At 40.2% G+C, this 26,124-nt stretch overlaps 1 protein-coding gene across 33 annotated transcripts in view; it reads right to left on the minus strand.

Moving 5' to 3' along the window:
- The window catches only part of USP49 (ubiquitin specific peptidase 49), a 98,264-nt gene that overhangs the window by 66,817 nt on the left and 5,323 nt on the right, over window positions 1–26,124 (minus strand). For 11 of the 33 annotated variants that reach the window (XR_010119244.1, XR_010119243.1, XR_010119242.1 and 8 more), the window contains exons 3-4: window positions 8,848–12,906; window positions 6,214–6,287 (exon numbers count right to left, since the gene is read on the minus strand). The gene's annotated coding sequence lies outside the window, so the exon portion shown is untranslated. Of the gene's footprint in view, window positions 1–6,213; window positions 6,288–8,847; window positions 12,907–15,728; window positions 16,089–19,830; window positions 21,225–22,216; window positions 22,317–26,124 lie in introns of those variants that run through there. The other 22 variants (XR_010119246.1, XM_063633114.1, XM_063633098.1 and 19 more) reach the window with 8 other exon arrangements.

Raw genomic sequence — 26,124 nt, forward strand, 5'->3', positions numbered from 1 at the left:
TGACAGCAAAACAAGGTAAAATCAACCAAAAGAATAGCGGGATAGGCCTATCTTTATTGTTACGCTGGGGTTCCACATAAAATTTGAAAAATCCTAAACCATGTGGTGCCTTTGTTGTGTTTTTATTTATTTTTATTTTTGGAGAGGGGGGTCACACTATATTGCCCAGGCTGGTCTCAAACTCCTGGACTCAAGCAATCCTCTGACTTCTGCCTCCCTAAATACTGGGATTATAGGAATGAGCCACCATGCTCGGCTTGTTTTTTTGTTTTTTGTTTTAAGAGACAGGGTCTTGCTCTGTTGCCCAGGCTTGAGTGCAGTGATGTGATTATAGCTCACTGTAACCTCAAACTCCTGAGCTTAAGCCATCCTCCTGCCTCAGCTTCCTGAGTAGCTAGGACTATAGGTGCATGCCACCATGCCTGGTCTTTTTTTTTTTCCCCCAGAGACTGGGTCTAACTATGTTGCCCAGGCTGGTCTAGAACTCCTGACCTCAAGCAATCCTCCCACCTCAGCCTTCCAAAGCATGGTGCTTTTTTTTTTTTTTTTTTTTTTTTTTTTTTTTTTTTAGACAGAGTCTCCCTCTGTCGCCAGGATGGAGTGCAATGGTGCGATCTTGGCTCACTGCAACCTCCACCTCCCGAGTTCAAGCGATTCTCCTGCCTCAGCCTCCCAAGTAGCTGGGACTACAGGCGCCCGCCACCACGCCCCACTAATTTTTGTATTTTTAGTAGAGACGGGGTTTCACCGTGTTAGCCAGGATGGTCTCGATCTTCTGACCTCGTGATCCGCCCACCTCGGCCTCCCAAAGTGTTGGGATTACAGGCGTTAGCCACTGTGCCCGGCCCTGCATGGTGCCTTTTTTAATAATTGAAATTGGCAAAATGTCAAGCCACTCTATCCTCAGCACTCAGCCACTGAGACACACCAGTACTATCAACTCTGAGATTCCCCTAAAGAGGCAGCTGTGTCTAAGGCAAAGAACTCAAAGGCTAAAATGGAAGCTGTTAATAGCACATAAGCTCCATGATGGTAGAGATTTTTTTTGTTTTTACAGAACAGGGCTAGAACACAGTAGGTGTTCAGTTAATAATGTAAAACAAAAGGCTGAAAGAACATGAAAGGGCCTGTCCAAAGTTGGGAGCAACTCATACCAACAACATTCTGAGTTTGGTACATATCAGTGGGAGAGACATCATGACTTTCAGCCCACACTGGGATCATTACAACGTTCTGAGATAGAAAGAAACCACAGTGCTCATCACAGCAAATCTAATGAGAAGAGTGGCCTTATTTTACATTTTTGTTAATCTTTTAAAGTCTGGATTAAGGAAAACAGCTGCATTCTCCTATCTGCTTTTGTGTTCAGTCAACTGCACATTATGTAGCCTCTGGAAAACTTCATTGCACACTCGTAAGAGAATGAGGGTAGAAATTCTAGAATTGTTATAAAAATTGTTTTAACTTCATCAGCCCCTGAAAGGATCTGGAGGGGCCCCAGACCACCCTTTAAGACATTGTTTTAAAAGACATGTGCAATAAGGGCCATAACTTTGATCAACATTCAGAAGAGATTCTCAAACAAGGGAAAGGAGTAAAAAAAGATGGAGAGAAAAAGAGGAAAACATCACTGACTACCTGCAACCACACTTATAGGAGGGCCAAGACATTTTATTAGTGTACTTGTTGTTACTTTAACTGTCGCTTACTCTGTACTTTACCATATTTTAACAAGAAGTGAATTGCTATTTGAAGAAAAGAAAAGCCAGACCCCAGAACAAAAACCACATACTACAATTCCTCCTAATTCCTATATAAATGTCAATTGTTAATGCACATTTACTCTTTAGGCCATCACATTCTAATTATACGACCTGTAAGTCACCTTTCTCCTGGCTTTTCTTCTCCTCTACAACTTTCTGCTGACTGTCAATCAAATATTATCTAACAGGATGGAAAAGCAATTTCTAATAATCAATCAGTTCCAAACTGCTGCAGAGTTCAATCTTTCTGTCTGCAAGTTTCTATGAATAGCAGCTAAATGGCAATCTACAAATCAACTCTAATCCCTTCTAAACATATGTTGTTCTGGCCGGGCGCGGTGGCTCAAGCCTGTAATCCCAGCACTTTGGGAGGCTGAGGCGGGTGGATCACGAGGTCAGGAGATTGAGACCATCCTGGCTAATATGGTGAAACCCCGTCTCTACTAAAAATACAAAAAAAAAAAAAAAAAAAAAAAAAAAAAAAAAGCTAGGCGTGGTGGCAAGCGCCTGTAGTCCTAGCTACTTGGGAGGCCGAGGCAGGAGGATGGCGTGAACCTGGGAGGCAGAGCTTGCAGTGAGCCGAGATCGTGCCACTGCACTCCAGCCTGGGTGACAGAGCAAGATTCCATCTCAAAAAACAAACAAACAAACAAAAACCAAACAAACAAAAAAATATGTTGTTCTTTAGCTAGTTAGGTGATTTCTATCTACTATAAATGATTCATAATGAAGCAAAACAGCAATATTCATTTAAGCATGGTCAAGAAAAATAATTATTTATGAATAATCATCTCATATCATTTTTCCCATACTTAAGATACATGATTTCAAATTTTCCTTCACACAGGCAAACAAAATCAAATAGTTACAGTGACTTTTTCAGGAGATATTTGGTTTTTATGTCTTATTTATATTCTCACTACCCTAGCAAACCTTATAAGAGTTATTAACTAGGCCAGCACTCCCCTGGTCAATAGCATAGGCCTAGGTTTAAATCCTGAAGCTGCCACTTGCAATGTGACTTTGGGCAAATTACTTAATCTGCACGTCACTTTTCTCAGCTTTAAGGTGAAGACAATAACAGTATCTACCTCATAAGTGACAGGATTAAATGAGATAATGAATAAATGGGTAAAGCACTTAAAACATTGCCTGACACACAATACATACTAGTAAATGTTAACTTCTGTATTTATTTATTTATTTTATTTATTTTTGAGACGGAGTCTTGTTCTGTTGCCAAGCTGGAGTGCAATGGTGCGATCTTGGCTCACTGCAACCTCCGCCTCCCGGGTTCAAGTGATTCTCCTGCTTCAACCTCCTGAGTAGCTGGGATTACAGGCACAGACCACCACACCCATCTAATTTTTGTATTTTTAGTAGAGATGGGGGTTTCGCCATGTTGGTCAGGCTGGTCTCGAACTCCTGACCTTGTGATCAGCCCACCTTGGCCTCCCAAAGTGCTGGGATTACAAGCGTGAGCCACCATGCCCAGCCACCTTCTGTTTTTTATATTTTAGCCTTCTAAAATAGCCTCACTATCTATAGTCACAGCAGATAGAATAGTCCATAATAATCTAATCTAATCCAGAGCAATTCAAGAGGGAAATACTAAAAAGAGATTACTGTTTCTGTTTTGTTGTTGTCGTTTTGAGATGGAGTCTTGCTCTGTCGCCCAGGCTGGAGTACAGTGGCGTGATCTCAGCTCACTGCAACCTCTGCCTCCCGGTTTCAAGCAATTCTCCTGTTTCAGCCTCCCAGGAGGCTGGGATTATAGGCATGCACCACCACGTCCGGCTAATTTTTGTATTTTTAGTAGAGATGGGGTTTCACCATATTGGTCAGGCTGGTCTTGAACTCCTGACCTCAGGTGATCCACCTGCCTTGGCCTCCCAAAGTGCTGGGATTACAGGCGTAAGCCACCGCACCTGGCCTGTTTCTGTTCTTAGTCTTTTTTTTTTTAATTTTATTTTAACACTGAGATAACAGGAAACAATAAAAATAGATTACTGTTTCTAAGTGCTCTTCCTTCTTAAAATAGTTAATTGTCTACACCACCTAAGAAAGTGCTGACAAGCCATATAAACAGTATCAGAGATAATGTTCAAAACTACTATGATTCTAGCCCAGGTACAGTGGTACCTATAGTCCCAGCTACTCAGGAGGCTCAGACAGGTGGATCACTTGAGTCTAGGAGTTAAAGGCCAGCTGGGTAGCATAGCAAGACTCTGCCTCTTTAAGTTAAATAAAAAATAAAATAATTACCATGATCCTGTGTGCAAAAAGGAAAAAAAAAATACTTCAAGCTGGGTGCAGTGGCTCATGCCTGTAATCCCAGCACTTTGGGAGGCCAAGGTGGGTGGATGACTTGAGGCCAGGAGTTCAAGACCAGCCTGGCCAACATGGCGAGATCCCATCTCTACTAAAAATACAAAAATTAGCTGGGCATGGTGGCACATGCCTGTAATCCCAGCTAGTCGGGAGGCAAAGGCACGAGAATTGCTTAAACCTGGGAGGTGGAAGTTGCAGTGAACCAAGACTGCACCACTGCACACCAATCTGGGCAACAGAGGAAGATTATCTCAAAAAAAAAAAAAAAAAAGAAAAGAAAAGAAAAAAAAACTCAAGAAGACATGTCCTTCAAAATAGATTGACAGAAACACAACACAGCATTTGACATAGCTATCTAGAAAAAAGAGATTTGTGTATCCTGCTTTAGAAGATACTTTTACAGGCAAGATGAACCTATGTTAGGCTGAAGATAGTTGTTTATTCATATATAACTATAAACATCATATACACCCTAAGATATACAGTAAAAGGTAAAGATATAGAACTTTATTCTCACACATAGTCCAGCAGCATACTCAGAGATGAAGTCAGAAAGAAAACTTTTCATGAAAAAAACTAAAAAGCTTTTGCCACCATGGTTAACCTTATCTGAGATGGTTTAACTCTTGGAATGTATCAGAGAAAAATTTATGTGTGGATGGCTGGTACATAAAAATGCTAACTGGGATACATATGAGAATTATAGTTAACATTTACTAAACACTTACTTCATTCCAGACATTATTTCAAGTTTTTTATATGGATTAACTGATCAATTGCTATGAGATAGCATTTTATTGTCCTCACCTTATATCTAAGGAATTGAGGCACAGAGATAACATGCCCAAATGTCAAGTTAATAGTGACTGGTTAAAAACGGTCTGGCTCCAAATCCATGTTTTTAACCACTAGGCAAAGAAGGCTGCACAAATACATGCCATATACTTATAGACTCTGGGAGGAGGGTAAGATTCAGGTAGAGGATTGTAGTTATCTGTTATTTTTAAATTATTGACATGAATGTATAAACTTGTGTAATTAAAAAAACTTTTATATCTCATAAACTTAAAGTCAAACCTTTTAGTGGGCTTTCTGTAGAATTCTATTTTTTTAAGAAGGTCTTGCTCTGTTGCCCGGGCTGGAGTGCAGTGGAATGATTATAGCTCACTACAGCCTCAATCCCCTGGGCTCAAGCAATCCTCTCACCTTAGCCTCCCAAGTAGCTAGCCACTACACCTGGCTAATTTTTTTCTTTTTTTTTGGTAGAGATGAGGTCTTGCTATATTGCCCAGGCTGGTCTAGAATTCCTGGTCTCAGCCAGGCGCAGTGGCTCACGCCTGTAATCCCAGCACTTTGGGAGGCATATCCCAGCACAAGGTGGGCAGATCACTTGAGGTCAGGAGTTTGAGACCAGCCTGGCCAACATAAAGAAACCCCGTTTCTACAAAAATACAAAAATTAGCCAGGCGTCGTGGCGGGTGCCTGTAGTTCCAGCTAGTTGGGAGGCTGAGGCAAGAGAATTGCTTGAACCCAGGAGGCAGAGGTTGCAGTGAGCCGAGATCACATCACTGCACTCCAGCCTGGGCAACAGAGCAAGACTCCATCTCAAAACTAAATAAATAAATAAAAGAATTCCGGGCCTCAAGCCATCCTCCCACCTCAACCTCCCAAAGCAGAATTCTATTTGATTACCACCAGACACACATCTGCACTTGCTCAAATGAACGGGATCCCCATGGTGGGATAAACATCATAGCAACTGACATATTTGGAGAAAAAGAAGGGGTAGATAATTATTCTTGACAGGTCATGACAGATATGATCTCTATCTTACCACCAAGTCTCAAGACCTACCCTAGACTTGTTTCAGTATGGTTGCTGGTCTTTAGGTCCCATTTTAACTTCAAATATGGCTGTGACCCCTCTTAGCTTAAGTTAATTCGTGGTACTAAAAAATTCACAAGGTTAAGATGAAAGCATGTGGTGAAAGTTCAGAATGGAGTAAGACAAACAGTAACTGATCAATTACCCTCATAGTATGCCAACCTCAGCCACACATAATACTATTATTATAAATAGCTTTCATTAATAATGTTTTATTACAGTTTTTATTTCTTACCCATTAAACAAGTTTTTTCCATCTTCTTCCATATTATTCCATAGTCATTGGTTAGGTTTCCTCTTCTCTATTACCTACAAGTGGGAAACAATCTGTAAGGCTGGGCTAATACATGGCAAGAAAAAAGCAATTTCATGAATTGTAATTACAAATTCAAAAAAGGACCAGTAAATTACAATGCATTAAACTCCCTACAAGTCCTTAAAACTGATGTAAGAGTGAAAAAAAACTGTGATCTTTCTTTTCAGCTAAGAGTAACCAGAGTCAGTCACTTATAGGCAGACTGATCTACAAATGGAAGTATTAGTTTACTTTCTGAAAAAACGCACTTCTGCATTTGTTTTAGGTCTTAAAAATTACACATTATATTTGCATACAATCTGAAACTCAGAAAAAAACACACAAATTCATGGTAACAAAAATACTTGAACATCAAAAGCTAAAATTATTTTTGCTTAAGTAAAATATATAACAAGATGGCATGAGGTGGTGACTCTTTTGTGCTAAGTGGGTTTATGACTTATATGTAAGCGGCATGCTTCTTTAAAAGCGGTATATATTCTGTACACAAGGACAATATATTAGCCAAAGACATCTAGAGTTTATGATTTTGACAAATTATATGTATAAGCATGTTTAAGGTTTCTGACACTTTATCAGGAAGCAGGACTCAGTATTAAGCTTGAGATCGGCAAGCTGGGCCACCACTGTAAGAGGAAAGAAAATTCTCTATTGTGTCACCCTAACAGCTGACACAGAGTTCCTCTTGGAAGAAACTTTAAGAAAACATGTTCCCGGCCGGGCGTCCGCCGCCCCGTCTGGGAAGTGAGGAGCGCCTCTGCCTGGCCGCCGCCCCTTCTGGGAAGTGAGGAGCGCCTCTGCCCGGCCACCCCACCGTCTGGGAAGTGAGGAGCGCCTCTGCCCGGCCGCCCCACCGTCTGGGAAGTGACGAGCGCCTCTGCCCGGCCGCCCCACCGTCTGGGAAGTGAGAAGTGCCTCTGCGCGACTGCTGTGCAACCATCCAAGTGTGAAGTGACAGCCTTGTGTGTTATCTTTCTGTCCTCACCAAGTTTGCATTTTCGACATTAAAGTCTACTTTTTAATTAAAAGTTTTAAATTGGAGTACATATATATAAAAAATAAATAAAGAAGAAAATATGTTCCCAGCCGGGCACGGTGGCTCACATCTGTAATCCCAGCACTTTGGGAGGCCGAGACGGGCAGATCATGAGGTCAGCAGATCGAGACAATCCAGGCTAACATGGTGAAACCCCATCTCTACTAAAAATACAAAAAAAAAAAAAAAAAATAGCAGGGCGTGGTGGCAGGCGCCTGTAGTCCCAGCTACTCGGGAGGCTGAGGCAGGAGAATGGCGTGAACCCGGGAGGTGGAGCTTGCAGTGAGCCGAGATCGCGCCACTGCACTTCAGCCTGGGCGACAGAGCGAGACTCCATCTCAAAAAAAAAAAAAAAAAAAAGAAAATATGTTCCCATAATATGGGCTCCCATCACTCATGTCCAGTCCCCTTGGAGTAGGTGGTTTGCTGCAGAATGGCTGGCTGTAAAGTTCCTAGAATGGTTGTCAAGAAAGGGAAATTGCTCTGCATTAGACAGGGAAGAATTTGGTTTTATATCGCTGAAAGGAATGGGGAGAAAAATGAGGAGAGGGAAAGAAAAAGAAGAAAAGAGTTAATATAATGGAGCAGAGCTGGAATTAGGTGGGGGTGAAGCTCTTGGGTCAATGGAGGTCTGAAAACATTTTAAGAACAGGAATGTTTTAGTAGGGAGGTTGTTTGCATTAATGCAAAGGCTCACTCCACCTCTATTTTGCCTCTTTTTTCAGGTAGGTACACAAAATCTGCAAATGCCCTGTGTGAATAGGGCCTTTCTGAAAATCAGAGGGAGCCAAGTTTCACATGTGGGTGCACTATGGTGCAAATCAGTGGCACGAGGCCAGAAAGTAGGCCCCAGGAGGCAGAAGCGGTTATAAGATCATGAAACCTAGCAAAAACACAAATATTTTTACGGAGAGCTTACAACTTCTAGTTCTAGGTTCAGGGATCTGAGGCAACCGTATCCATGAAAAGCTAAGCTGACACTTTATGGACAGGGGTTTCACATCCATAAAATGTCCCCCAAATGACCCTACTTTCAATATAAGAACACCAAAAAATTTAAAGTTAACTTAATTACATTTAAATCCAAGTTATTCTAATTAATTTGGGATGCTCCCCAAAAGCTGACTATAATAATCAGTTCTATACTAAGCAGCACATAGGACATGTATGTAACCATATGGAGTTTAGGCTTAAAGCCCTAGGAAAGTTATATTAATAAATGTGAAGGGTAACAACTTCAATAATTACGATGGTGATCTTGAAAACTGGGAAATTATAATAAATCAGCTCAATGCTGAAAACTATTAATAAGATTCTATACATTCAAATATTTTCTATCCAGGTCCCACATATCATTTACACTACTGCAATATACTTTTAAATGGGTGGGAAGTGAAATTACAGATATATAAAACAAATCACTACAGTAGGAACTAACTAAAAATGTGGAAGACATCCCTTTAAATGGTCATTAGAAAGGAAGTTCCCAAAGTCAGGAGGCCATATTCCAAGCTTACCTGTTATGAAACATGCTGAACTCTCAGGGGCTGTCTGGCTCATGCAAGAAAAGAGCACATGATGTGGAGTAACAGAGACCAGTCATCATCATGGTGTCCATTTATTACAAGACCTTCCTTAACTTCTCCGAGCCTGTTTTCTAATCTACTTCACAGCACTGGTGTAGGGATTAAACGAGAATGCAAGTAAAACACCAGTGCACTGCCTGGTGCATAGCTGATGATCAATAAAGGGTTAATTTCCTTCCTTTATCTACCTTTAGTTTAGAGCAATTTTCAGGGCTTGAAAAGGAGAAAATCCATTCTTGAAACCTTACCCAATTTACTCTTATTCTGCCAAACAATAACAATGATGATGATGGTGATGATTATGATGATAGCCAGCAACACTGAGAACAGTGTTTAATGTGTGCCAGAAACGCAGTTAAGTGCTGTTACATACATTAACAAATTCAATCCTCACAACAGCTGTGAGATAGATTTTTATTCCAATTTGACAGATGAGGAAACTGTGGCACACCTAAGTTCCACAGCTAGTAAGAGGCAAGGCAAGGATTCAAACCCAGGTTTCTGCTCTTCAGAAATATTCCAGGCTAGGAGCAGTAGCTTATGTCTGTAATCCCAGCACTTTGGGAGGCCAAGACAGGAGGATTACTTGAGCCCAGGAGTTTGAGACCAGCCTAGGCAACATAGGAAGACCCTACCTCTACAAAAAATAATTTGCTGTGTGTTTTGGCACAAATCTGTAGTCCCAGCTACTTGGGAGGATAAGACAGGAAGATCACTTGAGGCCAGGAGGTCAAGGCTGCAGTGAGCTGCGCGTGATTGCACCACTGCACTCCAGCCTGAGTGACAGAGTGACACCTTGTCTAAAAAAGGAGAGAGAGAGAGAGAAAGAAAGAAAGAAAGAAGGAAAGAAAGAGAGAGAGACAGAGAGAGAGAAAGAAAGAAAGACAAACACCAAAAACTAACTTCTGGGTGATGTCACAGCAGCAATGCCCTTTCTTTGATAGCTCCCTAATATTAATGTAGTAAGGTAGGGAATGTGCAGATGACTTACGAAGTAGAATAGATCTGTTATCTTAAAAATACATATAAATATACTATCTATATATATTTTAAGATTTAGTTACATATTTTAAAATATATTTTATAATAGTTATATATTTTAAAATATATTTTATATCTCAAAATATTTATGTATATTTTATATGTTTTAAAGTTTAAAAAGTGGACCAAAAGAATATTAATACATTTAAGTCAGTAAATAAACTTAACCAAGATTATATCTTTTTCAGCAAGCTCAATAAGGTGGCACACTCCAAACTACAAACATTTATTAACCTATGCTGTATCTCATCTGTAAGTGCCTTGCCCTGTAAGTTCCTGGAGGACAGAAATAGCATCTTTGTCTTACTTATTGTGATAGTAAGTAATATCTTTGATGTCTGAAAAAGTACCTCGTCCTTAGTAGGTGCTTCAATAAATACTGACCAAAGAATGGAGAGGCTGGATATGCAACACAGACAAAACTTTCTAGTCTGCCTATTATTTCCCTTTACATTCTAAGGCACTAGCACACTATCCTTATTTTCCACTACCCATCCACTCTATTATTTTACTATCAGCAAGGCCTTGATGGATTTAAGTGTTTTCCTTGACCCAGTCACATTTTTGGCCTATCCAAATCCATTTCGTTTTTTTTTTTAATTTTCGAGACGGAGTCTCGCTCTGTTGCCCAGGCTGGAGTGCAGTGGCACCATCTTGGCTCACTGCAACCTCCGCCTCCCGGGTTCAAGTGATTCTCCTGCCTCAGCCTCCTGAGTAGCTGGGATTACAGGCGCGTGCCACCACACCTGGCTAATTTTTGTATTTTTAGTAGAGATGGGGTTTCACCATGTTGGTCAGGCTGGTCTCGAACTCCTGACCTTGTGATCCACCCACCTCGGCCTCCCAAAGTGCTGGGATTACAGGTGTGAGCCACCACGCTCAGCCCTAAATCTATTTCAATCTATAAGCTCACATAGCAAAATGTCTTACGACAAAAAGTCTCAAATATACAATTAGAAGATTCATGAATTAAAGCAAAACATATTGTTATGTCACTTTATGTTTTTCAAAGTGCTTCCACGCACATCCCCTCCGTGCCTCAAGATAGCTGTGAGGGCAGGCAAGGCACTCATAATAATCGAGGAAGCTGCATCTAATCCTGTTTTGGAGTGGAAACATATCCTCATTGTCACTCCCAACGAATCAATGGCTCAAAACCTGAGTTAGATACTTTCTCTGCATTTTGGTACAAAGTCTATAAGAATGACATATTTTTAAGTCAATGTCATAAACGACTTTTTAAATCATAAATGATCAGCCATCTAATTGAACTTTTCTTTTTTTTTTTTTTTAATTAAGATGGAGCTTCACTCTGTTGCCCAGGCTAGAGTGCAGTGGCACAATCTCGGCTCACTGCAACCTCCGCCTCCTGGGTTCAAGTGATTCTTCTGCCTCAGCCTCCCAAGTAGCTGAGACTACAGGTGTGCGCCACCACACCTGATGAATTTTTGTATTTTTAGTAAAGGGGGGGTTTCACCACGTTGGCCAGGATGGTCTCAAACTCCTGACCTCGTGATCCACCAGCCTCAGCCTCCGAAAGTATTGAGATTACAGGCGTGAGCCACCTCAACCGGCCGTAATCGAAGTTAAAACAGCCCAAATGCCTTGGAAGATACAAGGCAGAGGAAATTCACACAACTAAATAGAGAAAAAATTTACATGCATTTACAGCTAAATAAAGAAAACTTTAAAGTTTTAAGGAGACCACAATCAGCAATTACAATTAAATCTCTCTTGGCTGCTAAATTAGGAAGCCCAGCATAGAATAGCGGGAAGAGAACTAAACTAGGTATCAGGTAGCCTGGGTTTCAGTCCACACTCTGCCACTGATTAATTATGTTATCTCCAGTCCCACTCAAATTTAAAATTCTAAAATTTTGTACATATCGCCCAGAGTAAATAAGAAACATATAACATTTCACATTTCAGTGCACCACACAGAAAGCATGAACAAAAGGCTCAAGGTCTGCTGACTTTATTAACATGCAAAAGTATTAGTTTGCCACGGGTTTTGTCCATTTATGACTCTCAATAATGGTTTAAGTTTAAATTCAAGGCCTCTGCACAGAAACTGCAAAACAGAGATTTTTGAATTACTGTGAAATACAAAGGGTAGCAGGATTGCATTTACACATTTTGACTATGATTCAGAATAATCTAGGTGGTAAAAATGCTGTTCATTTGCCACATTAATTGACTTCTTAGAAGTTATTTATTAAAATGCTTTACCATTAAACAGAAAGGCAGTCCACCAAGCCATATTTACAGTATACATGGAATGGCAACCTAGACTGAGCTAGACTGGGAGGAAGGGTTATTTATCATCCATTATTGTGTCCTGTTGACATAGCATAGTACATGGTACAAAGGACATATTAATATATACTGCTGGTCGAATGAATCACTGATAGGGGATCCCATTTTTTTTTTTTTTTTTTTTTTTGAGACAGTCTCGCTCTGTTGCCCAGGCTAGAGGGTAGTGGCATGATCTTAGCTCACTGCAACCTCTGCCTCCCAGGCAAGCAATTCTCATGCCTCAGCCTCCCAAGTAGCTGGGATTACAGGTTCGTACCACCACATCCAGGTAACTTTTGTATTTTTAGTAAAGACAGGGTTTCACCATGTTGTCCAGGCTGGTCTTGAACTCCTGGCCTCAAGTGATCTGCCCACCTCGGCCTACAAAAGTGCTGGGATTATAGGCGTGGGCCACCACCACGCTGGGATGAGGACCCCATTTTTTACATTTATCTTAAATTTTACTTCCTAGGCAATATGCTGCCTAACATTTATAAAATTCTTTTTTTAGAGACAGAGTCTCACTATGTTGCCAAGGCTGGCCTTGAACTCCAGACTTCAGGGCTCAAGCGACCCTCCCACCTCAGCCTCCCAAGTAGCTGGGATGCTCATTTGTAAAGGATATAACATCAGCTCTACTTTCTTCCAAAAGAGCTGCAAAGATCAAATAAGAAAATGTGTGTAAGTGCATTATAAACTGGCAAGAGCTGTACATATGTTAGATATTCTTTCTTTGCTACCAAAGAAAGCAAAGACTTTAGGTCATTATTCTAGCAAAAAGAAACATTGATATTCAAACATCCCAGGTATTCTGGGGCAGGCTGGGATAAAACAGCTTCATCATTCAGGTAGAATTCAAGAATCCTAAAATGTGTTGGGTATCTGGGTATTTATAATTTTAACTGATAGCTTAATAAGAACTAAAGGACATACGATCTTAGCCAGATTGGGAATTCCTTCTCACCAAAAAATGTGACCTGAGAGCAAAGGAATGTGCTTGCATTCTCCTCAGTCATCCAAGATAAATGCAAATAAAAACAATACCAAATCCGATTTAGTTTGTAGAGCGGCAGCATCAGCCACAAAAATCACCTTTTATATAGCATATACCAGAGTTGCTACTTCATCACTCTGCTTAAATCTAATCCTGCTCCTTATATGTCCCACATATAATAAATATTAATTGGTAGAGTTCAGTCTGCCAGCATACATTAAAATCATTAATTCTGTCATTATCAAGCACTTCTTATAAATACTATATAGCAATTTTGTCAGCAAAGCAACAATTTTAATGAGAAAACATTTATGAATATTTATTATACTTCCTCCTAGATACCATATTGTGTGAGGTGTTTTCATGTACACTTGCTGAGTTAATTCTCACAATGAGGTGGGTGTCAGCAGCATTTTACAGCATGAAGCACAGAGGGCCCAATTTCATTAGGAAATGACCCAGGATCGCTCAGCAAGGAAGCAGCAACACGTAGGCCCAAGATAATTGCTTTGAATTGCTGCAATTCTAGTAACCCTACATCGGTGGCAAGGAACATAAAATTTATTTAAGTAGGTTTTTTGCCTGTGGCAAAACTTAGTTGGAAGTTAGCCTTGTTTGAGAAGTTACTCAACTATGAATCTGCACTCATTCTACAAAAATGCTTTCTAACTTTAAACATAGGTCAGACAGGTATGGTGGCTCATGCCTATAATCCCAGCACTTTCAGAGGCCAGGGTGGGAGGACTGCTTGATGCCAGCAGTTTGAGACCAGCCTGGCCAACATAGCGAGACTCTGCCTCTATGTTTTGTTTGTTTTTGAAACAGGGTCTTCCTCCGTCACCCAGGCTGGAGTGCAGTGGCACAATCACGGCTCACTGCAGCCTCAAACTCCAGGGTGCAAACTATCTTTTCACCTCAGCCTCCCAAGTAGCTGGGACCACAGGTGCATGCCACCACCTGGCTAATTTTTTTTTAGTTTTATGTAGAGACGGAGGGTCTCTCTATGTTAAGGGGAAGCCCAAATCAAACTGAATTGTGCTAAGATAAACCAGAAAAACTCAAAGTGCCTCTGAAAGTGGGGATAGCAGACAAGGCTAAAAAAAGGAGAATGGAGTAAAAGTTCTACCCCTAGATTGCCGCCCTGTCTCCAAGCAGCTGCTGGGCAGAGGATGGGAGGTTTGTTCTCTGGAAAGATTACTAGAGAGACTCTGGACTAGGCACAACTAGGGGCAGGCCCACCAGTCTAAAAAAGATGGTGATTAAGAGAAAGTTGATATCGTGAAAGGGGAAACATCCCTAGCCATTTTCCCCACTCAGTTTCCCAAATGATACATCCAGGTTTGTAAGCCCTAAGCAGATAATAGGAACATTCTTTCTGGGGATGAACCTGGTCAAGAGAAAAGCACAAATACTGACTGCTAGAGGTGTCCTCTCAAAGAATAAACCACCAGTTAACTTTTAGAAGCTGACACTCGGGCAAATCCAGCTTTCAGTTTTTTCGTGGCTCACTCCTGAATATGAGTAAAACAGCCAAAGCTATACTTTTAAGGAAATTCCTGAAAGATCAAAATAAATGAAATGAAGAAGTAATGTATTTTATGGAAACAGATTTTACAGAAAGCTGAGGAAAGAACATGTTCAGAGAAGAGCTAGTCCATCTGAAACAAAAACAGATGACTACTAAAAAGCAACACTCACAGAAAAAAACTCTTAAAAATTAAAAATATGACAGCATAAATATAAAACTAATTAGAAAGGTCTTAAGATGAAGTTCAAGATACCCCCAAGAAAGTAGAATAAAGAGACAAAAAGATGAGAAATAGGAAAGGAAAATTAAAGGGCTCATAAGTCTAGAAATTCCAAACACAAGTATTAAGAGTTTGAGAGGAAGAACAGAGAAAACTGGGGGCAAGGAGGAAAAGGAAGAGATTGGTTAGAATTTAAAAATTCAAGAAAATTTCCCAGAACTGAAAAGTGTTACCAAATTGAAAAGGCCCTCCAAGTGTCCAGCATAACAGACAAAACAAGGCCTAGAATGAGGCTAATTATATTAAAATTTCAGAACATTTCCAGGGAGGAAAAAAATAACCAAGAATCAGAACATCATCAGACTTCTCGTCAGCAGCAACAGAAGCCAGAAGCCAATAGAGTGATGCCTGATAAACTCAGAGAAAATATTCTCTTATCTAGAATTCTATATCCAGGTAAACTATAAATCAAGTATAAAAGAAAATAAAGATATTTTCATATCTGCAGATTCCTAAACAAATTTACATCTCATGCACCTTTTTCTCAGGAGCTTCTGGGGGACATGCTCCACACAAATTAAAATATAAACAATAAAGGAGAAAGATATCAAGTCCAAGAAAACAGGGGGTTCTCCGTAAGAAGGCAAAGGAAATATCCAGGATATGAGGGGAAGTAGATCCCAGGATAAAAGCTGGGCAGGTCTAGAAAAGAACCTACACAGATTTTTATTTACTTATTTTTTATTCTTTTATTTTGAGATGGAGTCTCACTCTGTTGCCCAGGCTGGAGTGCACTGGTGTGGTCTCGGCTCACTGCAACCTCTGTCTTCCAGGTTCCACCAATTCTCCTGCCTCAGCCTCCCGAGTAGCTGGGATTACAGGCGCCTGCCACCACACCCGGATAATTTTTTGTATTTTTAGTAGAGATGGGGTTTCACCATGTTGGCCAGGCTGATTTCAAACTCCTGACCTCGTGATCCACCCACCTCAGCCTCCCAAAGTGCTGAGATTACAGGCTTGAGCCACCCTGCCCAGCCCCTACATAGATTTTTGTAAGCATAAGCCTACTGTTTAGAAATATGGCATTAAATACCAAAAAAAAAAAAAAAAAAAAAAAAAAGCCCGGCTAGAAGAATAGAAAACAGAGGTCCCTAGAGAGGCAAAATGTTGGGAAGGGGAAAGGCAGGTAATATTCTTTTTATGCTATATATAGTCTTAACATAAATAAAAACTAAATTCAAAAAGATTCTTGGAAAGGTTAAAATAAATGTTTTAAAATCACATCTAAAAATATGATTTTTCCAAGCAAGATTTCTAAGGGGAAAAAGAAACTAAAGGAAAAAAAAGTCTAAGTTTCAAGGCAAAACAAAATCAAAGTATTTGGAAAACTCAAATAGTAGGCGTGGCTTTGTTTGAAAAAAATTAAGGGCAGGAAATAATATTTTTGCTGATAGATATTCAAAAGTCATAGTCATAAAACCAGCAAAGAGAATAAGAAGAATGTTTAACATATTATGATGTCATTGGAGAAGGTTCATGGTTTATACCTATGTCAATCACTTAGTGAATTAAAATTCCTTTTTCATTCAAGCAGATGCTAAACCAAAGTCAAAAGAACAACTTGACTGAATCACATTTTGATGCAGAATGAAAACACTTAAAAAATTGTAATGCTTCCTCAGGAAAGGAAAGCACAAATACCACAAGTCTGTTAGAACAAGGCAAGGAGCATGTGGAATCAGAGTCACTTGTTCTTTCCCGAAGACTTCAACTACGGAATAATGGTGGGACTCAAATCTGAAACAACTGCTGCCCCACTGTCTCTAAAACCTAAAAAATGACTTCTCAATTAGGATATATGCTTTTCTCTATCTCCAAATACTCAAAAAAGTAAAACATCTACATTTTCTATTGACCTTTTATAGCAAAATGAGGGGTATCATATGGTATTTGTTAACCATATTTAATATCACCTACTACTAATCAATGAGCGTTAAAACCATCCTTGTTTTGCTTGACGGCATCAAGGAACAAAAACACACTTATTGATCACATGTTGGGCTCTGCAAGGGCAGGCAGGTAGAAAAGGCATCTAGGGAATCTGTAAGTGAGGAAATAGCTGGACCTGATATTTTTTGATAAGCGATTAATTTCGACCAGGGACTTTAAAAAATTAAACTAAAACACATTCTGGCAAAAACACTTGCTCTCATTTTTTACCATAAATGAAGAAAATGAGAATAGATTAGCAAGGTGGTTTAACTGTAGCATATTCCATAGCTTTCAAGTTGAATGTTTAAAAAATTTTTTTTGTTTCATAGTCTGGAATCAGGAAGAAAAGTATACTTTATGCTTCTGCATAAATATTTATAATTTCTTTCCTTTTTAAACTTTTAAAATATTGCTGATATTCAAAAGTCATAGTCATAAAACCAGCAAAGAGAAAAAGAAGACTGTTTAACATATTATGATGTCATTGGAGAAGGTTCATTATACTTTATGCTTCTGCATATAGTTTTCCTTCCTTTTCAAACTTTGAGAAAATACACTATTCTCTTACAAAACATAATACATACCCAATAGTTCCTCCAGTTAAATAATAATAAAATAAAATACTATGTTCATTCTTTCATACTCATGGATGTACTGACTTAACTTTGTAGAAAGATGCCAAAGCTTGGTAAATTAATCTAAATCAAATTATAATCTCAATCTTAATCAAAATTATAACAGGACATTTTGGGGAGGGAGGAAACTAGATAAACTAAATCTAAACTATTTATTTAAAAAAAAGATCCACAGTTATATCAATTTTGAAAAAAAGGGAAAGACAGGGAATCCATCCTGCCATATCTTAAGAAATACTAGAAAGGAACAGTAATAAACATAATATGGTACAGGATCTCATCTAAGGTGTGTCTGGAAATGCGTGGGCCATCATGGATGTCACAATGACAGGGCAACACTACTGACATTGAGTGGACAGGCCCAGCAGTGCTAAACATACCTACTCTACTAACTGTGCCCTCTTTAAGAAACTTCGAGATAAATACACCAATGAGATAGAATAGAAAGATGAGAAACTTGATTTACCATAAGGGTGTTACTACAAATCAATTGGAAAGTTCAGCTAGTTTGGTGGATGGTATTGGGAAATAAAAAAAAATAATAAGGCTGGATCCAACCTATACCACATCCAAAGATTGCTCCATATACATTAAAAACTTAAGGGGAAATGTAAAGCCATAAAGCTAAAAGAAACTTAGGGAGACAATCTTGATGATCTAAGTCCAAGAAGCAGTAATAAGGAAAATACAGTAGGCTAAAAAATGATGGATGTGACTACATCAAAATCAAGAATTTCCATTCAGTAAAGAACACTAAGGCAGCCATGCGTGGTGGCTCACGCCTGTAATCCCAGCACTTTGGGAGGCGGAGGCGGGCAGATCATGAGGTCAGGAGATCAAGGTCATCTTGGCTAACATGGTGAAACCTCGTCTCTATTAAAAATACAAAAAATAGCCAGGCGTGGTGGCACACGCCTGTAGTCCCAGCTACTCGGGAAGCTGAAGCAGGAGAATTGCTTGAACCGGGGAGGCAGAGGTTGCAGTGAGCCGAGATCGCGCCACTGTACTCCAGCCTGGGCAACAGAGCAAGACTCCGTCTCAAAAAAAAACAAGAAACAAAACAAAAAAAACACCTAGGCAAAGTTAATAGATGACACCCCAGAAGATGATATTTATATGGTCCAAAACCAACCAGGGATTTAAGAAATATTATATATATTAAGGAGTTCTATAAATCAACAAGAAAAATACAGGAAACAAAGGATATGAAGAGGCAAAGGAAAATGGCTAACTAGAATATGAAGAAATGATTAAACTCACTGGTAACTAGAAATAAAAATTAGCCTAGCCAACATGACAAAACCCTGTCTCTACTAAAAATACAAAAAAATTAGCTGGGTGTGGTGGCACATGCCTGTAATCCCAGATACTTGGGAGGCTGAGGCAGGAGAATTGCTTGAACCCAGGAGATGGAGGTTGAAGTGAGCCGAGATTGTGCCACTGCACTCCAGCCTGGGAAACAGAGTGAGACTCTGTCTCAAAAAAAAAAAAAAAAAAAAAAAAAGGCCAAGCACAGTGGCTTACTCTTGTAATCCCAGCAATTTGGGAGGACGAGGCAGGTGGATCATTTGAGGTCAGGAGTTCAAAACCAGCCTGGCCAACATGGTGAAACCCCATCTCTACTAAAATTAGCCGGGTGTGGTGGTACACGCCTGTAATCCCAGCTACACAGGAGGCTGAGGCAGGAGAATAGCTGGAACCCAGGAGGCAGAGGTTGCAGTGAGCCAAGATCGTGCCACTGCATTCCAGCCTGAGCGACAGAGTGAGACTCCGTCTCTAAATAAATGAATAAATAAATAAAATTAAAATTAAAATGAGACATTACTAAAAGGCCAAAATTAGAAATGTGGACAATACCAAGTATTGGTGGGGGGGTTATAGGAACACAATGCTTGTGGGTATAAGCTTATACAACCATTGAACAGCCTCATAGTACTTATGATGCAATGTCACTCCTGGGTCTATGTCCCTGAGAATTCTCAAACATGTCCACTCCCGGGTCTGTGTCCCTGAGAATTCTCAAACATGTCCATAATGGACATGTGCAAGACTGTTACTGGTATCATTGTTTACAGTAGCCTAGGTGCCCACCACTATGGGAATGGATGCACACCACGGTTGGTGTGTAGCTAGAAGCAATTAGCTAAATCTACATCCACATGAACACATCTTTTTTTTTTTTTTTTTTTTTTTTGAGATGGAGTCTCACCCTGTCACTCAGACTGGAGTGCCAGTGGCGCAATCTTGGCTCATTGCAACCTCTGTCTGCTAGGTTCAAGCAATTCTCCTGCCTCAGCCTCCTGAGTAGCTGGAACCACAGGCACGTACCACCACACCCAGCTAATTTTTTGTATTTTTAGTAGAGACAGGGTTTCACCATGCTGGCCATGCTGGTTTTGAACTCCTGACCTCATGATCTGCCCGCCTCGGCCTCCCAAAGTGCTGGGATTACAGGCTTGAGCCACTGCGCCCGGCCCATACATAGATCTTAAAACATAGTGCTCACTGAAAAAAGTAAAAAACAGAGTAAGATCTACAGCATTTCTACAAGGAGAATTCTATAGCCAAATTCTACAACAGTGTGGTATAATGAGCAATTTTGTAATTAAAAATACATACACCAAAAGAATCAGTAAGTATTTTACAAAGATGCATATAGAATCAAGGACATATCAAACACATTAGAGAGTGTGCCTGTGAGGTGGGGAGGAAAATAGACATGGGAATGAGGGCTGAATAGAAGGCCTTTGTACACCAAACCTATACTGTACACAAATTATGGGAGTATGAAGTCCAAATTCAGAATAATATTTTTCATTCATGCATACGTTAATTTATTCCATAAAAACTTACTGAACACCTCTTAAGTGCCAAGAACTCTGCTTAAATAGAAACTTTTCTTATTTCTGCTGAAGGTATATTTTTAAGTCAAGGTATGTTTTAATTGGAAGTGGAAGGGAAAAATAATTTACAGTAGCATATAATATATACTAAAAAATGAGAAACCATCCTTAAAATGTTTTACAAAACTTTTTTCATCAAATAGAAATGTACCTTGAAGTTCTTTAAATGACAAAGTTAAATGAAAAATCAAAATACAAAAATAACTCTATTAAGTCCTACATAAATTAGACAGCCACATCTCAATCCACAGATAAAATGTCTTTTCTCATGGCTTTCAGTGGTGAAACAACTACTTTTTGGAGGACAAATTTTTTCTACTTTATTTGTTCTATGTAATGCCCTCCCTCTGCACCCAACAATACTTCAACTGCTCAGGAACACTTCTCACCAGATTTCTGTTTTCTAAAAGATTTCACAAGCAGACTGCTGGCTGCCAACGTAGGTGTTGTAGTTAATATGCTCATTATGCCATGCTGCTAACAAAAACTGATTAACGCATTCAGTGCAGACTGACATGTCTATTCCATATTCCCTGGGCACAGAGAATAACATTTTCAAACAAACAAAAAAAATTACCCGTTCTCTCCTTTTTAGATGTCTCCTAATGAAAGGCCACAAATTCCAAATGTTAACTAGTATACATGATAATACTGGTAAAGGAAAATAATAGCAACCTGTAGTAGGACAACAGCTGCCTATAAGGCTCTAAAATTGCAATACTTCAGTATCTCAGATTTAGATTACTAAGTGTCAGCACACAATCATACCTCATTGTAACCTTGAACTCCTGGGCTCAAGCAATCCTCCCGCTCAAGTGGGTCACTTGAGGTCAGGAGTTCGAGACCAGCCTGGCCCACATGGCGAAACCTTGTCTCTACTAAAAATAGAAAAATTAGCCAGACGTGGTGGCACGCACCTGTAGTCCCAGCTACTGAGGAGGCTGAGGCAGAATGGCTTGAAGCCAGAAGGCAGATGCTGCAGTGAGCCAAGATCATGCTACTGCACTCCAGCCTGAGGGACAGAGTGAGACTCTGTCTCAGGGGAAAAAAAAAGAGAGATTCTCCCACCTTGGCCTCCCAATGTGCTGGGATAACAAGGTAAACTACACGCTGGGCCCAATTTGGGATTTTCAGTATGGAGCAGACAATGAGGCCACTCACAGATGAGACTGACATCTTCATTAAAGCACACTTACCTTTCACTTGAAATGCATTGTTATAAGCTCTTCAAGTTATGTCACGCATTTCTAAAATATTTCTTTTAAGAGTATATTCAATTCCACGGTGATGTATTTGCTTTTTCATCTTTACTTATAAGACCCCTCTAATCAGTTGACCGTATTTAACTTTTTTATATGCAATGTTTATTAACCTGAACTTTGACCTCTTTTAGATACAAGCATGCAATCAGTGTATAGCCATAAGCATCCAATTGATACAAGTGGTTGTATTAGAACATAAAAAAGGAGAGTGAAAGATGTTAATATTAGCAATGACCATCTATAGGGATATTCTTGGCATTCTGGTTTATAAAAACATAACATTAATGTAGTCCTACATACTCTATGAATGCTTACATAAATGAGATGACCTCTGTTCATAAATGCTGATTCGCTGTCAAGGGCTAGATGTCTATGATCATAAAGCTATTAGCAATGACGGCCGAATTGAGCAATTCATACATTTTCTTACCTGATTTTCTTTGTGGCTACCTCCAATTTTTGTCAAGGAGACTCTAATTAGCTCTAACAGGGACTTTGAGCTTATTGTCCTGATAAGTTAGTATCCATAACTGCAAAAATAAGTACCATAAATTACCTGGCATTCTAGAAAGGTCTGGGCTCAAAACTGATAAATCAAAGCCAGCCGTGGTGGCTCATGCCTGTAATCCCAACACTTTGGGAGGCCGAGGCGGGCAGATCACCTGAGGTCAGGAGTTTGAGACCAACCTGGCCAACATGGCGAAACCCCATCTCTACTAAAAATACAAAAAATTAGCCAGGCGTGGTGGTGCGTGTCTGTAGTCCTGGCTACTCTAGGGGCTGAGACAGGAGAATCACTTGAACCTGGGAGACAGAGGTTGCAGTGAGCTGAGATCGCACCACTGCACTCCAGCCTGGGCGACAGAGTGAGACTCCGTCTCAAAAAAAGTTGATAAAATCAGTAAACCCCTATCTACTCTTCCTTTCATTTTCAACTACAATGTATATCTACAAAACAAATTGATCCTAAAAGACTTTATTTCAAAGTCAAAGCTCTTGCTATTTTAATGCACCCACATGGTCCATCCAAGTGAGCATATGACATATCCTACACATCTTTCCCATGTCAGAGACTGAAAGAGAGAGCAGGAGGCAGGAAAGAGCAGGACACCAATGTGACAAAATGCTAAAGCCAAGCTATAAATTACCTTTTGGCCATTCTCTGCTGCATTTTGAAAAAGCTAACACAACAGTAGAGCCCATCCTTCCTTTGGATAGATACGAGCATCATACAAAAGTATCCTCCTAACTCACTAGCAATAGTGCTGCCCTCCCATCTTTCACACAATTTGCCCAGCAAAAGAAGCACTGCTGGGTTCTAAAGACAATGACTGAAAGCTCTGTATTCTGATGATGGGAGGGAGCAATGAAGACCAGCTTCCTGGGCTCTAAACTATGCCAGACTGCCGCGCTAATCCTCCCCAAATCCCACGACACAACGTTTCGGTGGGGGTGGGGAACAGGATAGAAAACAATTCAAAACTGAATCAAGAACAGTAGCTCTAGGTTACGGAGGTCATAACATTCCTATTTGAATGAGGGTAGGGAATAATGGAGTGGGGCAAAGACATAGACAAAAGCCTTTAAAACATATCTTTAAAAACACAAAAGAAAAATAAATTTTATCCCTGATCTTTCTGATGTGCTAACCAACATCTGCCCTCGATCATTTGCCAGCCCTGGCTGCATAGAAGGCACAGAGTAGCAGACATTTTCACACAGTAAAGCTGGAAGAGATGCTACTAGAGTTGTAAATCACTAATTAGCTCAATAAAGACAAAGAGAGAAAATACCTGTCACAGAATGCTGTTTACAACTTGACATATAATAAAAAACCCTGAAAATTTCAGCAGAATGCCTTACTTTCCAGACTTCTATTAACATGTGAATGGAAAAGGGATAGTATTATAGTCTTTAAAAATAGCCCATGTCTCCAAAACAATAACACATGACTAGAAAGAATGCTTTCCAAACAATTTGAAATTTTTTCACCCTTATGAAAGGGGAGTGTTTTTAATTATTACAATCAGTTTTTGTTTTTTTTTTTTTTTTTTTTTTTTTTGAGATGGAGTGTCACTCTGTCGTCCAGGCTGGAATGGAGTGGGCATAATCTCAGCTCACTGCAACCCCTGCCTCCCAGGTTCAAGCAAATCGCGTTCCTCAACCACCCAAGTAGCTGGGATTACAGGCATGCACCATCATGCCCAGCTAATTTTTGTATTTTTAGTAGAGACAGAGTTTCACCATTTGGCCAGCCTGGTCTCGAACTCCTGGCCTCAAGTGATCCACCTGCCTTGGCCTCCCAAAGTGCTGGGATAAGAGGCGTGAGCCACCGCGCCTGGCCTACAATCAGCTTTAACAAGGAACTATATTTCACAGCTTTGATAATTACTTAAAGAGGGGGGAAAAAAGGAAAAGAAGCCCACAAGTGCTGTTTTTTTGTTTGTTTTGTTTTGAGACAGAGTTTCACTTTTGTTGCCCAGGCTGGAGTACAATGGCACGATCTTGGCTCACTGCAACCTCCTCCTCCCGGATTCAAGTGATTCTCCAGCCTCAGCCTCCCGAGTAGCTGAGATTATAGGCATGCACTACCACGCCCATCTAATTTTGTATTTTTAGTAGAGACAGGGTTTCTCCACGCTAGTCAGGCTGATCTCGAACTCCCGACTTCAAGTGATCCACCCGCCTCAGCCTCCCAAAGTGCTGGGATTACAGGTGTGAGCCACCGCGCCCAGCCACAAGTGCCGTATTTTACATTTGTCAGAATACAGTTAATATTCCTTCCACTTAAACTGAGAGGACCTCCTTCAGGTCACGAGTTTATCAAATGGACAGGCCATCATTTTAATGAAGATTAAATGATGGGAAGGGAGTCAGTTTAATTTCCTTATGTCACAACAACAGAAGAGATTCCCAAAATGTAGGTTTATTTGGGGGGGAGGTAATAAAATATTAAGATATTTCCATTTATCCCCTCATAATACGGCAAACTTATTTGTATTAATCCCAACCAATTTTTTTTTTTTTTTTTTTTTTGAGACAGAGTCTCGCTCTGTTGACGAGGCTGGAGTGCAGTGGCTTGATCTCCGCTCACTGCAACCTCTGTCTCCCAGGTTCAAGCAATTTTCCTGCCTCAGTCTCCCGAGTAGCTAGGATTACAGGCACGTGCCACCACGTCTGGCTAATTTTTGTATTTTTAGTAGAGGTGGGGTTTTACCATGTTGGCCAGGCTGGTCTCAAACTCCTGGCACCAAGGGATCCACCTGCCTCAGCCTCCCAAAGTGCTAGGATTACAGGTATGAGCCACCGCACCCAGCCAACGAATACTCTTAAAGCAACACATTTTGCACTTTGATCTTTTCCAGCTCCTTGAAGCTACATAAGAGTCTTTAAAATATGTAGTTCACCTAAATATTTCTTGGTTGTGGTGTTGAAAGGCCCTATGGCTCCTGTTTCTCACACAATAATCACCCATACCTCCATAGCTAGCATGTCCTGAGGACACATCCATGCATGAGCACACCATGCCACATGCTAGGGAGGTTCCCAACAGATGGGTACACTATGACACAGTTTTTTCTAATGGGAGAGACCTACAAACCCATCATTCACAAGTAAAAGAATCTCAGAATGTACTGAAGACAAGACCATAAAAACACAAAATCCACTCTAAACCCAATCTTGAGATTCCTTTGCTTCAAGTATTTGACTAAAATTAAACACAAACTAAACTTTCTGAAATACTCAAAACATTCTCCCCTTTTCTTCTTTAAAATTAAGGTCTTCATATGCATTTTCTTCAATTTGAGTTGTTTAAAAATACTCAAGTGAGGCCGGGCGCGGTGGCTCACGCTTATAATCCCAGCACTTTGGGAGGCCGAGGCGGGTGGATCACGAGGTCAGGAGATCAAGACCACGGTGAAACCCCGTCTCTACTAAAAATACAAAAAAATTAGCCGGGCGTGGTGGCGGGCGCCTGTAGTCCCAGCTACTCGGAGAGGCTGAGGCAGGAGAATGGCGTGAACCCGGGAGGCGGAGCTTGCAGTGAGCCGAGATTGCGCCACTGCACTCCAGCCTGGGCGACAGAGCAAGACTCTGTCTCAAAAAAAAAAAAAAAAAAATACTCAAGTGAGAGAAAATGATAAAGCAAATGGGGCAAAATGAAAAAAAACTGGTGAAACTGAGTAAGGGTATACAGAATTTCTTGTATCATTTTTGCAACTTTTCCATACATTTAAAAAACTGCAATAAAATCAAGAGTCACCAAAAAATAGAGTATTAACAACAGAAGTTCTCTCATAGGGCTGTTTCAAGTTTCAAACAATTCACATACTCAGT

The sequence above is a fragment of the Symphalangus syndactylus genome, chromosome 23 (genome assembly GCF_028878055.3).
Source record: "Symphalangus syndactylus isolate Jambi chromosome 23, NHGRI_mSymSyn1-v2.1_pri, whole genome shotgun sequence".
NCBI classification, from domain to species: Eukaryota; Metazoa; Chordata; class Mammalia; order Primates; family Hylobatidae; genus Symphalangus; species Symphalangus syndactylus.